General features: G+C 44.9%; 2 non-coding genes across 2 annotated transcripts; one reads left to right on the top strand and one right to left on the bottom strand.

The window, feature by feature from the left end:
* Positions 1-1599: 1599 nt before the first annotated feature.
* TRNAS-GCU (transfer RNA serine (anticodon GCU)) lies at positions 1600-1681 on the bottom strand. Its single transcript has one exon. It is a non-coding gene; the product is annotated as a tRNA-Ser (tRNA).
* Positions 1682-10650: 8969 nt separating this feature from the next.
* On the top strand, positions 10651-10722 carry TRNAA-AGC (transfer RNA alanine (anticodon AGC)). Its single transcript has one exon. It is a non-coding gene; the product is annotated as a tRNA-Ala (tRNA).
* The last annotated feature ends 2054 nt before the right edge of the window (positions 10723-12776 follow it).

Raw genomic sequence — 12776 nt, 5'->3', positions numbered from 1 at the left:
TGTTTCTCTACTTGGTGCTGAGACTCCGTTACTGCAATGACTTCACGACGACAGATGATCCTGACCACGCACAGAGATACTTCTTCACTGTCAGCACTGGATTCAGCTGCCTCCGTCTTTTGTAACTCCCCTACACACTCCTCAACTGATCAATGTTGACCCAAATAGGTAGGGACAACTCTACTCCCCTATTCAGCAAGAAGAAATTACAGAAAATGAGACCTTCCACCTTCAACTACCTTAAAGATTTAGGGGTCAAAATTGTTCAGGGGAAAATAATAAGGGAACAAAAGACTGGCTGAAAAGTCAAAGATTTGACTAATCTCCAAAGAAAAGGGGGGAATGTAAGGACCTATTCAGCCAGAGAGACTCCATCTTGGTTAAAAGCCATTTTGTTGTTTGTGCAGTAAAACTTAAACTGACCCTGCCCCCTTCCCCCCAGAGGAACTTACTTAGAAGCAAGTCTGGGAAACCAGTAAAATATGGTCAGCTAGTTCCTAATAACAGAGCCCAGAATACAAGGACGAATCAGGCCAGGTGGAGACATCCAATCAGTAAGAAACACACATACTTTTTCCCTAACCACCAAAGAATGAAAACCCCGCTGTTTGGGCGCCAACCTTGAGCACCAATTCTGACCAGAGTAATAGGTTGGGTCAAACAGCTACGAAAGGGTAAATTGTAATTCAATTGGCCACCTGCGTGTGACCTAACATGACTACAATCTCATTGGCCAGCTATGTGTGGCCAGACTTTTGCTCTATAAAAGGTAGTCTGTAAGATGGGGAGGGGTCGCCCTCTTCCGAGACAGCCCTAGCCGGTCAGTCTGACTTCTAATGCTTGGCATAGAATAGAGCTTTGCATAACTTTCACCCTGTCTCAGTCTCGTTCTCCTGACCAATCAGTCTAACTTCTAATATTTATCATAAAATAAAGCTTTAAATAACTTCGACTTTGTCTCAGTCTCGTTACCTTTAATACCTAACAAAACCCGAAAGTTGACAACATACCATATTGGGGAGAGTGAGGGGAGGAGGACTTCAGTCACTATGGGTTGGGAGTGTAGAACATAAAATTCCTCTGGTGGAAAATTTGGCACTATGTCTAAATATTTCAAACGCATATATCCTGGGACGCAGCAAACTCATTTCCAAAAACGTATGTTACAGTTTTGCAGATGAACACGTTGAAAATTACATGCTGAGAGGAAGGGAACACTTTAAATTAGCAAACATGCAGAAAATCGCAGTACAGTTAAAATCCGGGTGAAAATATTGTGCCGACTACAATATAAACCATTTATTTACCTACATCTGTGGGTGATCTTATCATTTAAATTAGGCAATGTTTTTCTATATCCCTCAATTAACTATTCAACTGCTTCTTCAAAAGACCTGAAGACTCCTCTGGGTGAGTATAAACAGGTTTCCTGCCCTCAAGAAGGTTCTCCTCGTGGAGGAGAAGGACAGGCAAACGGAGAAGGACAGGCAAACGACCAGGGACGGGCACTTCTGATGCTGGATTCCCGCAGCCAACAACTGAGGATGGGGAGGGGGATCACCACAGAGCCATCCACCCTGGAGTCCGAGGAAAACCTCACGACGAGGGTGGGACTCGAACCCACGCGTGCAGAGCACAATGGATTAGCAGTCCATCGCCTTCACCACTCGGCCACCTCGTCGGGCGCGGTGCTCGCGCGGTCAGACTCTTCACCCCGCAGTCGGTGCAGCGATGATCCGCGAAGTATCTCCTCGGACCTCACGCTGACTCGACCCTCACGCCCGCCCCCCCAGGCAGGCGCTTTCCGGTCCCTGCAGGACGTTGCATCCTGGATGGGCGACTACACCCAGCAGGCTCGGGGTTGTCCTGCGCGCGCACCTGTTGGCCGCCCCTGCGCCCCGAGCGCTCGGGACCCCCACGCGCCCGCGGCTCCCGGGAAAAGCAGGGACCCCCTGGATTGGCCCCCTGCTGGGCCGCGCCCCCGTCCCTCCTGTTCCCTGCGGGGTGGCTCTTCCCGCGACACCGGAGAGCGTGGCCGGAACGAAAGCTGAACGCAAGCGCCCGGACAAGACCGAGTGGGCGCGGGAGGGACCGGGAATCTCAGCGAGGCTGCCTCCACGCCGGGAACTGCCGGGTGCGGAGCCCCGGGGCGCGGGGCCCAGCGGCCCGCGGCGGGCCGGGAGTCCATCCCGCTCACCGGAGCGCTTGAGGCCGGCCACCTCGCCAGCTCCGCCTCCAGCCCTCTCCGCCTCCGTGATATTAACTCCCCGGAGGAAGCCGAGTTTAACAACTTCGGTAAACCCAGGACCAAGAGCCCTTCACTGACAGGCTTCTGTGCTTTTCTATAGTTAGTGCGGGATTTTGGAGACAAACGGAAAGACAAGAGATTCTTACTTGCCAAGATGCTTTTTCCTTCCTAGGAAACCTCTGCCCCTATTCCTAGCTTTGGCACGGCACACCCTCTTCTGTCCCTGTCATGTTCCTTTACTGAATTTTCAAAAACTCACCTCCAGCACAAACCACCCATCATGGGAAACTCCCCTCAATCCATGGGTTAGAGGACGAAGGATTTATTCATTTAGTGAAAATTTAGTCATTTAGTCAAAAATCCATATTACCGGTTATGATTTTCCTTAAGCCTTGAGTTAGGACGCCCGTTTTGTTCAAATTACTTACATTCACTTATGTGTCCCTCTCCACAGTTCCAAGGAAACCTAATTTCTACCGGTGACTTCAGAACTATTTCTCAATACAAATTCTGAGTCGGAAATTTCCCTGTTAGATTAACAACGATTTTTTTTTTTATTGTTTTCCCTCCAATGCTCCCCGAAGAGCAGGGATATTTCATTATTCATCACATGACAGGCAACAGGGTGGTCAGTAATAGGAGCACAAGTTACTCCTGAGTGAATGAATGGAACAAATCTGTATTTTAATAGAACTACTAAACATGGAAAAGCAAGGTACACAGAAGAGACTGCTTTCAATTATTTCAGTTTGTTGGGCTCATAAGCAACACTACAGGGCTGTAGTGAGGACTGAATGAAAATGCAAAGTGCTTTAAAATGCCTGGCGCTTGGAATCACCATTGACTGACAAAGCTTTGCATTATCATTATTATCCCTAAGAAAAGAAAACCAGCAGAGGAAAAAAATGAAACAGTAATATCTGCAGGCAACCCACAGAAGTAGGAAAAAAAATCAGACAATAAACATCTTAAAAGAAGCTCCACTTCATGTATATTTAAAGATACGCTAATTAAAATAGTAATAAATTTTCCCTTCCATCAGATTGACAAATATTTCTAAAATTAATAATAACAAATCTGGGCCAGATGTTGGAAAGCCTGATTTGAAATACTGTGGTGGTGATGTAAATGGGCAGAAGCACATTAAAAGATAATTAAGTCCTATTAAAATTTAAAGACTTACATCCTTATTCCCTTCCTAAAACCCAACTATCCAGTGGGGGTGGGAGGGATGCAAGTTCAAGTGTAGTATGTACATTCTTGTTATTATTATCATTTTAAACACCTATGAAGGTAGGTCCATAAAGAGTTTTAGGTAATATCAGTGAGGACCCTTCAGCCTCAGTTTCATGAAGGCTCAAATTCAGACTTTTCTTGATCCCTCCAAAGTACATTATACATACAATTATTGTATATTTATTTGGTGTTAACAGAGTTCATCTTTCAGTATAATTATTTCAAATATATCCCAATGTTTAGAATCTTCATATTGTGTTTATTTTGTATTTATTTCAATGTGCTGTAAGACTAAAAAATGTGGAAATTGCTCTGGGCCTTTTACAACCTTTGAAAAACCATGATGGGCACTGACATCAAAAATATCTGCAAGAAATGACATATCAGATAAAGGGCTAGCATCCAAGATCTATAAAGAACTTAATCAAACTCAACATCCAAAGAACAAATGATCCAGCCAAGACATGGGCGGAAGACATGAACAGACATTTCTGCAAAGAAGACATCTAAATAGCCAACAGACACGTGAAAAAATGTTCAACATCACTCGGCAGCAGGGTAAAACAAATCAAAACCACAATGAGATCCCACCTCACACCAGTCAGAATGGCTAAAATTAACAAGTCAGGAAATCACAGATGTTGGCAAGGATGCAGAGAAAGGGGGACCCCCCCGCTACACTATTGGTGGGAATGCAAGTTGGTGCAGCCACTCTGGAAAAGAGCATGGAGGTTCCTCAAAAAGTTGAAAATAGAGCTACCCTACGACCCAGCAATCGCACTGCTGGGTATTTACCCTAAAGATACAAACGTAGGGATCCGAAGGGGCACGTGCACCCCAATGTTCATAGCAGCAATGTCCACGACAGAGGAACTGTGGAAAGTTAAACTTGGCTTGATGTCTACTCACAGATGAATGGATAAAGATGTGGTATATAAAATGGAATATTACTCGGCCATCAGAAAAGATGAATACTTACCATTACATCCATGTGGATGGAACTGGAGGGGATTATGCTAAGCAAAATAAGTCAGTCAGAGAAAGACAATTATCATATGATCTCACTCATATGTGGAATTTAAGAAACAATATGAGGATCATAGGGGAAGGGAAGGAAAAATAAAATAAGATGAAAACAGAGGGAGGCAAACCATAAGAGACTCTTATTCTCAGAAAACAAACTGAAGGTTTGCGGGGGGTAGGGGGTAACCAGGTGACAGGCATTAAGGAGGGCACGTGATGCAATGATAACGGGCACTGGGTCTTATATATAACTGATGAATCACTGAACTCTATTTCTGAAACTAATAATACACTATAATTAATCGAATTTAAACAAAAAACAAAAATCTGCAAGAAGTACATCATTTAGAAGTCATTTCATTAACCTATCATTTACCTTGCCCTTGTAAAGATATCCAATAAAAGATTAAGAAAAGTTACCATTTGTAGAATATTTACAGATAAAAATGCAAAAGAAGTGTTTGAAAAATCATCATTTTACAACTGTTAAGGCAAGGTGAATGCAGGCAGTAGTAATCAGGGGTTGAGAAACTGCTGGGCAGAAGGCAAAGGGGCAGAGTAGCTGATACTTTCTGAACCTAGGAAACAATCTTAGCGTAATTAGAAGTGGAAAAACTCAAGTTATATGGCACCCACCGTGATGCTACAGGAAATACATAGTGAAACTTTTTTTTTTTTTAAGATTTTGTTTATTTATTTGAGAGAGAGAGGTGGGGGGTGGCGGAACAGACTCCCCGCTGAGCTGGGCGCAGGACACTGAGATCATGACCTGAGCCCAGGACTCCCGGATCATAACTCAAGCCAAGTTTAGCTGACTGAGCCACCCAGGCGCCCCTTACACAGTGAAACTTATAATACATTGTAGCCTGGAACAACTGAATGTGAATCCAACAAAATTTCCATGCCTAATGACCAGTTTACAAGAGATACGGAGAATAAGAAAACACATTAAGTGATACCACAAGGAGAACATCAACCAAACTTAGAACATAAGAAATTTCTACAGGACGGATCACTGAGTTACATAAACAAGCGAATGGTATTAAAAAAAAAAAAAAAAGGTACTGTTACACGGTGAGAATTTTAAGAGATTTTATCAAACAAAAGCAATGTGTGGACCTTGTTTGGATTATGAATCAAACAAATCAACTATAAAAAGGCATTTTTACAAAACTGAGAAAATTGAACTTGGACTGGATATTAGTATTAAGAATTTTAGTTAAGGGTGCCTGATGGCTCAGTTGGTTAAGTGTCGGACTCTTAATTTTGGCTCAAGTCATGATCTCAGGGTTGTGAGATCGAGCTCCACATTGGGCTCTGAGGTGGGTGTGGTGTCTGCCTGACATTCTCTCTCCCTCTGCCCCTCCCTGCACCTCTGTAAAAGAAACATTAGGGGATAAATTTAGTTAATTAGAATTAGAATTAGAATTAGAATTGTAGTTAAGTTTTTTAGATGTGATAAAGTTATTGAAATTATTTTTAATGTCTTTATCTATTAGAGGTATATACTGAGATATTTAAAGATCAAACTGCATGATGCTTGAAAATAGCTTGAAATACCTCAGAAAAAAAGGAGGGGAATGAATGAAATAAGAGCAGCATGTGTTCATCATTGCTGAACCAGGCTGAGGCGGACGTGGACATTCATTATACTATTCTAACTTTATGCAAGTTTGAATGTTTTAATAACCCAAGTTAAAAGATTTTATTTGATGCAGATCTCTTGGTTGTAAACTCCTAGTTTTTATTTGTAAACAGTGGTCAGGGTACCTGGTACCTCCGTTGCTTGAGCATAAACTCTTGATTTCAGCTCAGGTTGTGATCTCAGGATTGTGAGATCGAGCCCCGCCCTGGCTCTGTTTGCTCAGAGTGCCGTCTGCTTGGAGTTCTCTCCCTCCCCCTGCTCCCTCTCTTAAATAAATAAATCTTTATATGTAAACAGTGGTAAAAAGCTCCCATTCTTAAAAGCTTAGTTTGATGAGTACACAACTCTAGATTGACAATTATTTTATTTCAATACTTCTAAAATAGATTTCCCTTTTCCTGGATTGTATCATGGAATTAAGGTTGTTGTTAACATTCTAACTGTTCCTCCTTTGCAGAAGACCTGTCCGTGTTCTCTGATTTCAGACCTCCTCTTTCAGTAGGAGGCGTGAAGTTATAGTTGTTCACTTTACCTTGCTTGTGATGCACTGTGCTTTCTGAATCTTTTATGCATGAAAATTCCTCTCCAGTTCTGGGAAATTCTCAGCTATTATGTTTTCAAATATTACCTCACCTACATTTTTCTTTTATTCCTGGTTGTAATTATTATATACTTCAGAATTTATTACCCGAGCCTACATCTCTGTGTTCTTTTATTTACCTTCTGTGGCTGTGTTATAAACTACCCCAAAACTCAGGGGTTTAAAACAACACCCACTTATTATTTTCTCACAGTTCTATGAGATGGCAATATAGGGAGAGCTCAAGTGGGCTGTATTGTCCCTTCTCTTTGTAGGGTCAGCTGGACTAATTTCTATGTGGCCGACAGGCAGGTCAGCCAGAGACTGTTCTTGGATGGCCTCAATAACATATCCGATAGGGACTATTTCTGGGAGTTGATAGATTTCCTTCATGTGATCTTTCTAGCAGGATGGTCCAGCCTTTTTTTTTTTTACAATGATAGCCATCTTCCAGGAAAGTGAGGGTTGGCATGACAAGGTTTCTCTAGATCAGGCCTGGAAGTGGCACAACATCATCTCATTGTACTCCACTGGTAAGAGCAGCTCAGAGTCAGGGTTTAGAGGAATAAGGTAGACTCCACCCCCTGATGGAAGGCGGTGCAAATGACCTGTGGTCAGGTTCATCTGTCACAGCTTGCTTCGCATGTTACACGTTAACTACTTTTGTTGTATTCTGGATCAGCGTTTTGGCTTTATCTCTCAGTGTAGTAATTCTTTCTTTGGTTGCAGCTAATACACTGTTTAATCTTACCTATTAGAAATTTTTCATTTCAATTATTATTATCTTTATTTCTAAGTTCTAAATTTTATATCATTCTATTCATTCTTCTTGCATACTCTGTATCCTTAATTTATTGATACATATCCCACATAGCTATTCTTTGTCTTGTATCTTAAAATTTCAACATCTTCAGTTGCTTAGGTCTACATATGTCACGTTTTTTATCTTCTAAACCATAGGCATAATGGTTTATCTTCCTGTGTGTGTAGTCATCCTTACTGTTGATCTGGTTGTATGATCTTAATATGAATGAGTCTTGCAGGTGCAACCTGGGGAAGCCTTCTGTCAAAGGGGATATGTTTCTACTTCTTCCTGAACTGGGGACAAAGCTGACCCTGAGCCACCTGTGTCCCACCACAGTGGGACAGAGTGGGACCATAACAAGTGTCAGGCTCTGCTCTTCCACCTCCCCACTCTTATGATATAAAAACATTCATCCCTACAGTGGCGTCGGCACCTGGCTTCAGGATCCCCTGCTCCTGGACTGACCTAGGTGAGTTTCCTGTACTGCTTGCTCCCAGACTCTCTGACTCCCAGGCCCTCTGGGCAGGGCTTCCACATCTCACGCTTGGATCACTAATTATCCTGACAGGGGCTCCAGGTGCCCCTGAATTACTGTAGAGCCAGGTAATATTTACTGGTTTTGAGTGACCCCCTAGAGAATTCCCCAACTCTTTGTGAGACTAGAAAAGTCACAAAGCGGGTATATTCAAGGACTAATGGTTAGGAGTTAGGACCTTCTAATAAGTCGTAACTGGTGAAGATTTAAAAAAAAAAAAAAAAAAACAAGAACCAAAAGGCACAAATCACTGAAAATGGACAGTCCTGTCATAAAAAGTGATGGTTTTCAATCCATAAAGAATGCCACAGATGAAATTCATGGGCATGTAATAGACCGGAAAGAGATTTTTGCAACAACTAAGACTGACCAGAAATCAATATATACTAAATAAAAAGACCCCTTTTTAAAAAACAAAAATTTAAAAATACCACCAGAGGGGCATCTGGCTGGCTCAGTTGGTAGAGCACCTGACTCTTGATCTCAGGGTTGTTAAGTTCAAGGACCACGTTGGCTGCAGAGATTGCTTAAAAAAAAAAAAAAAAATCTTATGAAAAAAATGAAATACCATCAGAAAAAGAGGCAACACAAAAGAAAATGGGACAAGGAAATAAATAATTCAGAAAAGTAATGCCTAAATGACCTCCAATATTAAGAGATGTTGAACCTCACTAGAAATCAAAGGAAGGCAAATCACGAAGAATCCTGCCTATGGAGGAATGGCGCCGATCATGAAGGTGAACAGCAGGTGTTGTTAAAGATGCTGGGGACGGAAACTTCTGTGTGCTTCTGGCAGGAGAGAAGTCAGCACAGCTGTCCTCCAACACCACCTTGCACAAGGCACTGCAATCAAGTATCACATGTCTGCTGTAACAGGGCCCCAAACTCTGGGTGGCTGACAGCAACACGCATTCTCTTCCGCTGTTAGAGGTCAAAGTTTGCGGGGCCGCGCTCATTGCAGAGGCTGCAGGGGAGACTCTGTCTCCTTCAATTTTCCGGCTGTTAGAGCTGCACTGTTTTCATCTCTCCTTTGCCTTCCCCTCATGGAAGGGCAGGGGTGACTACCTTCAGGGCCCATCCAGACAGCCCAGGATGACTTTCCCAGCGCAGAGCCCCTACTGCCATCACATCCGCACTCTCTCCGCCTGAGGTAACAGTCCCAGCTGAGACCTGAAGGCCTTGGAGGGCCACGTGGTCAAGTTTACCACCGGCATGTGTATTTTTGGACCCTGGGTGTATATCCCGGCGAAATTCTGCCGCAAATCCTCAGGGAAAACTTAACGAAGATGCTTTCGGCAAACAGGCACAACATCAAATTTTAAGCCTTAACTGGGGTCCTTACCCCTCTTCTTTCTTCGTCTCTGCTCTTTTCATTGTAAAGACTATGAACGAGAGAGTTCTCCGGCTAAACATCAGAGTATTGGGGGCGTGGTGCTGTCACTCATCCACCCTGTATTGCAGTGGGAAAGGCATGGCCTGAAACTACCACTCAAAACTACAGGCAGACCCAAAGTGGAAAACGTTCTACTGGGGGGGGGGGGGGGGGGGGGCTGTGGGAATATTCCAGATTAAAGAAAACAAAAAAGACAAGCCAACTAAATGCAATGCCTGACCCCAGACTATACGCTGTACCAGAGGGGAAATCGGGTCAGATGGTCAAACTGGCGGGCGGACTGTAGTGGAAACAGGGCTACTGCGTCAGGGTCAAACTAGCCAACTGTGTGAGTGACGGGGTGGGCTGCAACTTAATCTCAAAGGAGAGATAGAGGAAGCAAACGTTGAAGCAAAGGGAATAATATTAACAATAGCTAAAACTGGGTAAAAGGCAGACTGGTATTCTTATGCTATTTTTATTTTTTTCAACTTTCTAATAAGTTTGAAGGTGTTTCAGAGGCAGAGAGGTAATGCACGGGAGGCTCCAGAGAAATCAACGGCTGGGAATTTGGGCAGGACCGAGCCAACTCTCTAAAATAGAAGCTTTACCCCCCAACCATCCAATGAACCAACGATTCTTCGTGGCTCCCGGGGTCCCCACGGGCTGGTTGTGAGCAGGAGCCAGGGCACCCCCGCGCGCACACCTGACACGAAGCAACATTGCCACCCACCCCCCACGAGCCCCGCAGAGCGGGGGGCGCCAGGGCTTTGAGGACGGGGACACCTGTCACCCCGGCTCGGGTTCCCAGCTTGTCCTTGTGATCAGTGCAGGACATCGCGAGCCCGCGGGACGCCCCCTGCCACCAGCACGAAGTGTTCAGGGGCAGTTTCCGGCTGCCGGAAACCGAGATGGTGGGAGGGTCCGGGGGAGGGGCGCGGACCCCGCCCCCGGCCTCCGCCGCGCCGCCCCCTGCTGCGGCCTCCCGCGGCTTCTCAGCCGCAGGCAGGACACGTGGCTGCAGAGGGCGAGACCAAGCGGGCTCCGCCGCCTCCGGAACTACGCCGGGGCGTTTCGGACGCCGCGAGCAGCCGGCCCGCACGTGAGAAGTCTGCGCCCCCGTTTTCTCCGCGTCTTCCTAAGGCTTTCGGAGGCGAAGAATAATTATAAATCACGAAAGGGATCCGCAGCACCACGCCCGTGGTCGGGGGTGTAGCTCAGTGGTAGAGCGCGTGCTTAGCATGTACGAGGTCCCGGGTTCAATCCCCGGCACCTCCACCAGTTTTGGGGGGATGCGCATGGGATCCGGGCGCGTCTCCTCGCGTCTCCCCGCTAACCCGCCGCCTGCTCTTGTTCCGTTTTCTACCCGCCCGGACTGCGGCAGTGACACCCGACTTCCTACTGAGAACAAATGTCCTGGGCCCTGCGCACCAGGAAAGCGCAGAGCCTCGGTCTCATCCGCTTTCTTTTGAATTCTGGAAAGTTCTTGGGGCAAAGAACACATTGGAGGTGGAACAGCATAAAAAGATGGTATTGATCTTTTTTCCCCTTCTGAACTTGCGAACTACTTTACCCCTTTTTGTGTCACCAGACACGGACCCAGGAGGCCCCAGTTCCAGCTGTGGGCTTTCCAAGGCACGTGAGGGGCCATGAAGAGCTGTCGGTCCGAGCCTAGACCGGGGTGACGGAGACCAAATGAAGACTGGTTGGTGGCAAGGGCCCAGGACGCCTGCCTCTCTGCGGACACGGGGTGGGACCCAGCAGCTAAATATTTCTTAAGTCAAAATAAATGACACGTCAGGCTCATTTTAGAAATGACTAGAGAGGACCCTTTCCACTGCCCCCAAACCAACGAGCATCCCACAAGTAACACCTGCGTGTCCTAGCCCATGCATAATCAAAGCCGATTTGCTAGTCTGAAGTATGAATACACACTATGGGAGAGCGAGACCTCACTTTTAAATTTGTTAACTTCTAGGGATTATTTGGTATTCTGGAAGATAATTCTATGTAATATATATTATTAGGAGACTTTTATATTCTGTACTACCTATTTAACTTTCTTTATTTTGTGTCAAACATTAAAAATTTTTTAAGGCAAGAGAAGGATGTCTATTATCTTCACTACTATTTAATGCTGTGATGGAGGTATTTCTTTTTCTCCTTCCCTTTTTTTTTTTTTTTTTTTTTGAGAGAGAGAGGTGAGGAGGAGAGGGGCCAAGGGACAGGGAGAGAGAGACTCTTTTTTTTTTTTTTTTTAATTTATTTGACAGATAGAGATCACAAGTAGGCAGAGAGAGAGAGAGGAGGAAGCAGGCTCCCCTCGAGCAGAGAGCCGGATGTGGGGCTGGATCCCAGGACCCTGGGATCATGACCTGAGCCGAAGGCAGAGGCTCTAACCCACTGAGCCACCCAGGGGCCCCGAGAGAGAGATTCTTAAGCACGCTCCACACCCAGTGCTGAGCCAAATGTGGGGTCCATGCCAGTCTCAATCTCATGACCCCGAGATCATGATCTGAACTGAAAACAACAGTCCGGCCCTTAACCAAATGAGCCACCCAGGTAGGTGCCGCTCTGATGGAGGTATTAACCAAGGCATTCAGATATGAAGAAACAGAGGATTAAGTATTGGATAGTAAGTGATAAAGCTATCTCTATATATCTTGGTAGGATTATACGTCTGGAAATTGCCCTTCAAAGTGGAAAAGCTACTAGAGCACCTACTTGTAAAACCAACACAGACTCAAACATAATAGTCTATATCTAAACTTTGGAGGCTTTTGGACAGCATCTCATTATTTTGAAAGTTGACCAATGAAGGAAACGAATCAAGTATTTATCCTATATAAGTAATATGGAATTTTTAAAAAAGATTTTATTGATTTATTTGACAGGGAGAGATGGGGGGTGGACAGAGGGAGAAGGAGAAGCAGATCCCTCCTGAGCAGGAAGCTGGACGGGGTGCTTGATCCCAGAACTCTGAGATCACAACCCGAGCTGAAGGCTGACGCCTAACTGACTGGGCCACCCAGGAGCCCCTGGGATGTTTTTTAAGATAAACATGCTCTTGATAAGGGAAAGATTTTCTCCATAGAAGAATCACAGCTGATAAATGCAGGAAGAATGATTAAAATTAGAATCAACATTTTGCAACAGATCTAATGCATCCAGGTCACAATCATCAATGGCTGCTACAGCCCTGAGGAGAAATCGGACAGAACCCTAGAATGGACGGAATGGCTGACATCCCCTAAAACCAACAATTGATTCCATGGCACTAAAAGTGAAAGGACTACACATTCTGTGTGTCTGGGCACAGTGAAACAGAACAT

The sequence above is a fragment of the Lutra lutra genome, chromosome 6 (assembly GCF_902655055.1).
Source record: "Lutra lutra chromosome 6, mLutLut1.2, whole genome shotgun sequence".
NCBI lineage: Eukaryota > Metazoa > Chordata > Mammalia > Carnivora > Mustelidae > Lutra > Lutra lutra.
This window is presented reverse-complemented; position numbering and strand designations above follow the sequence as displayed.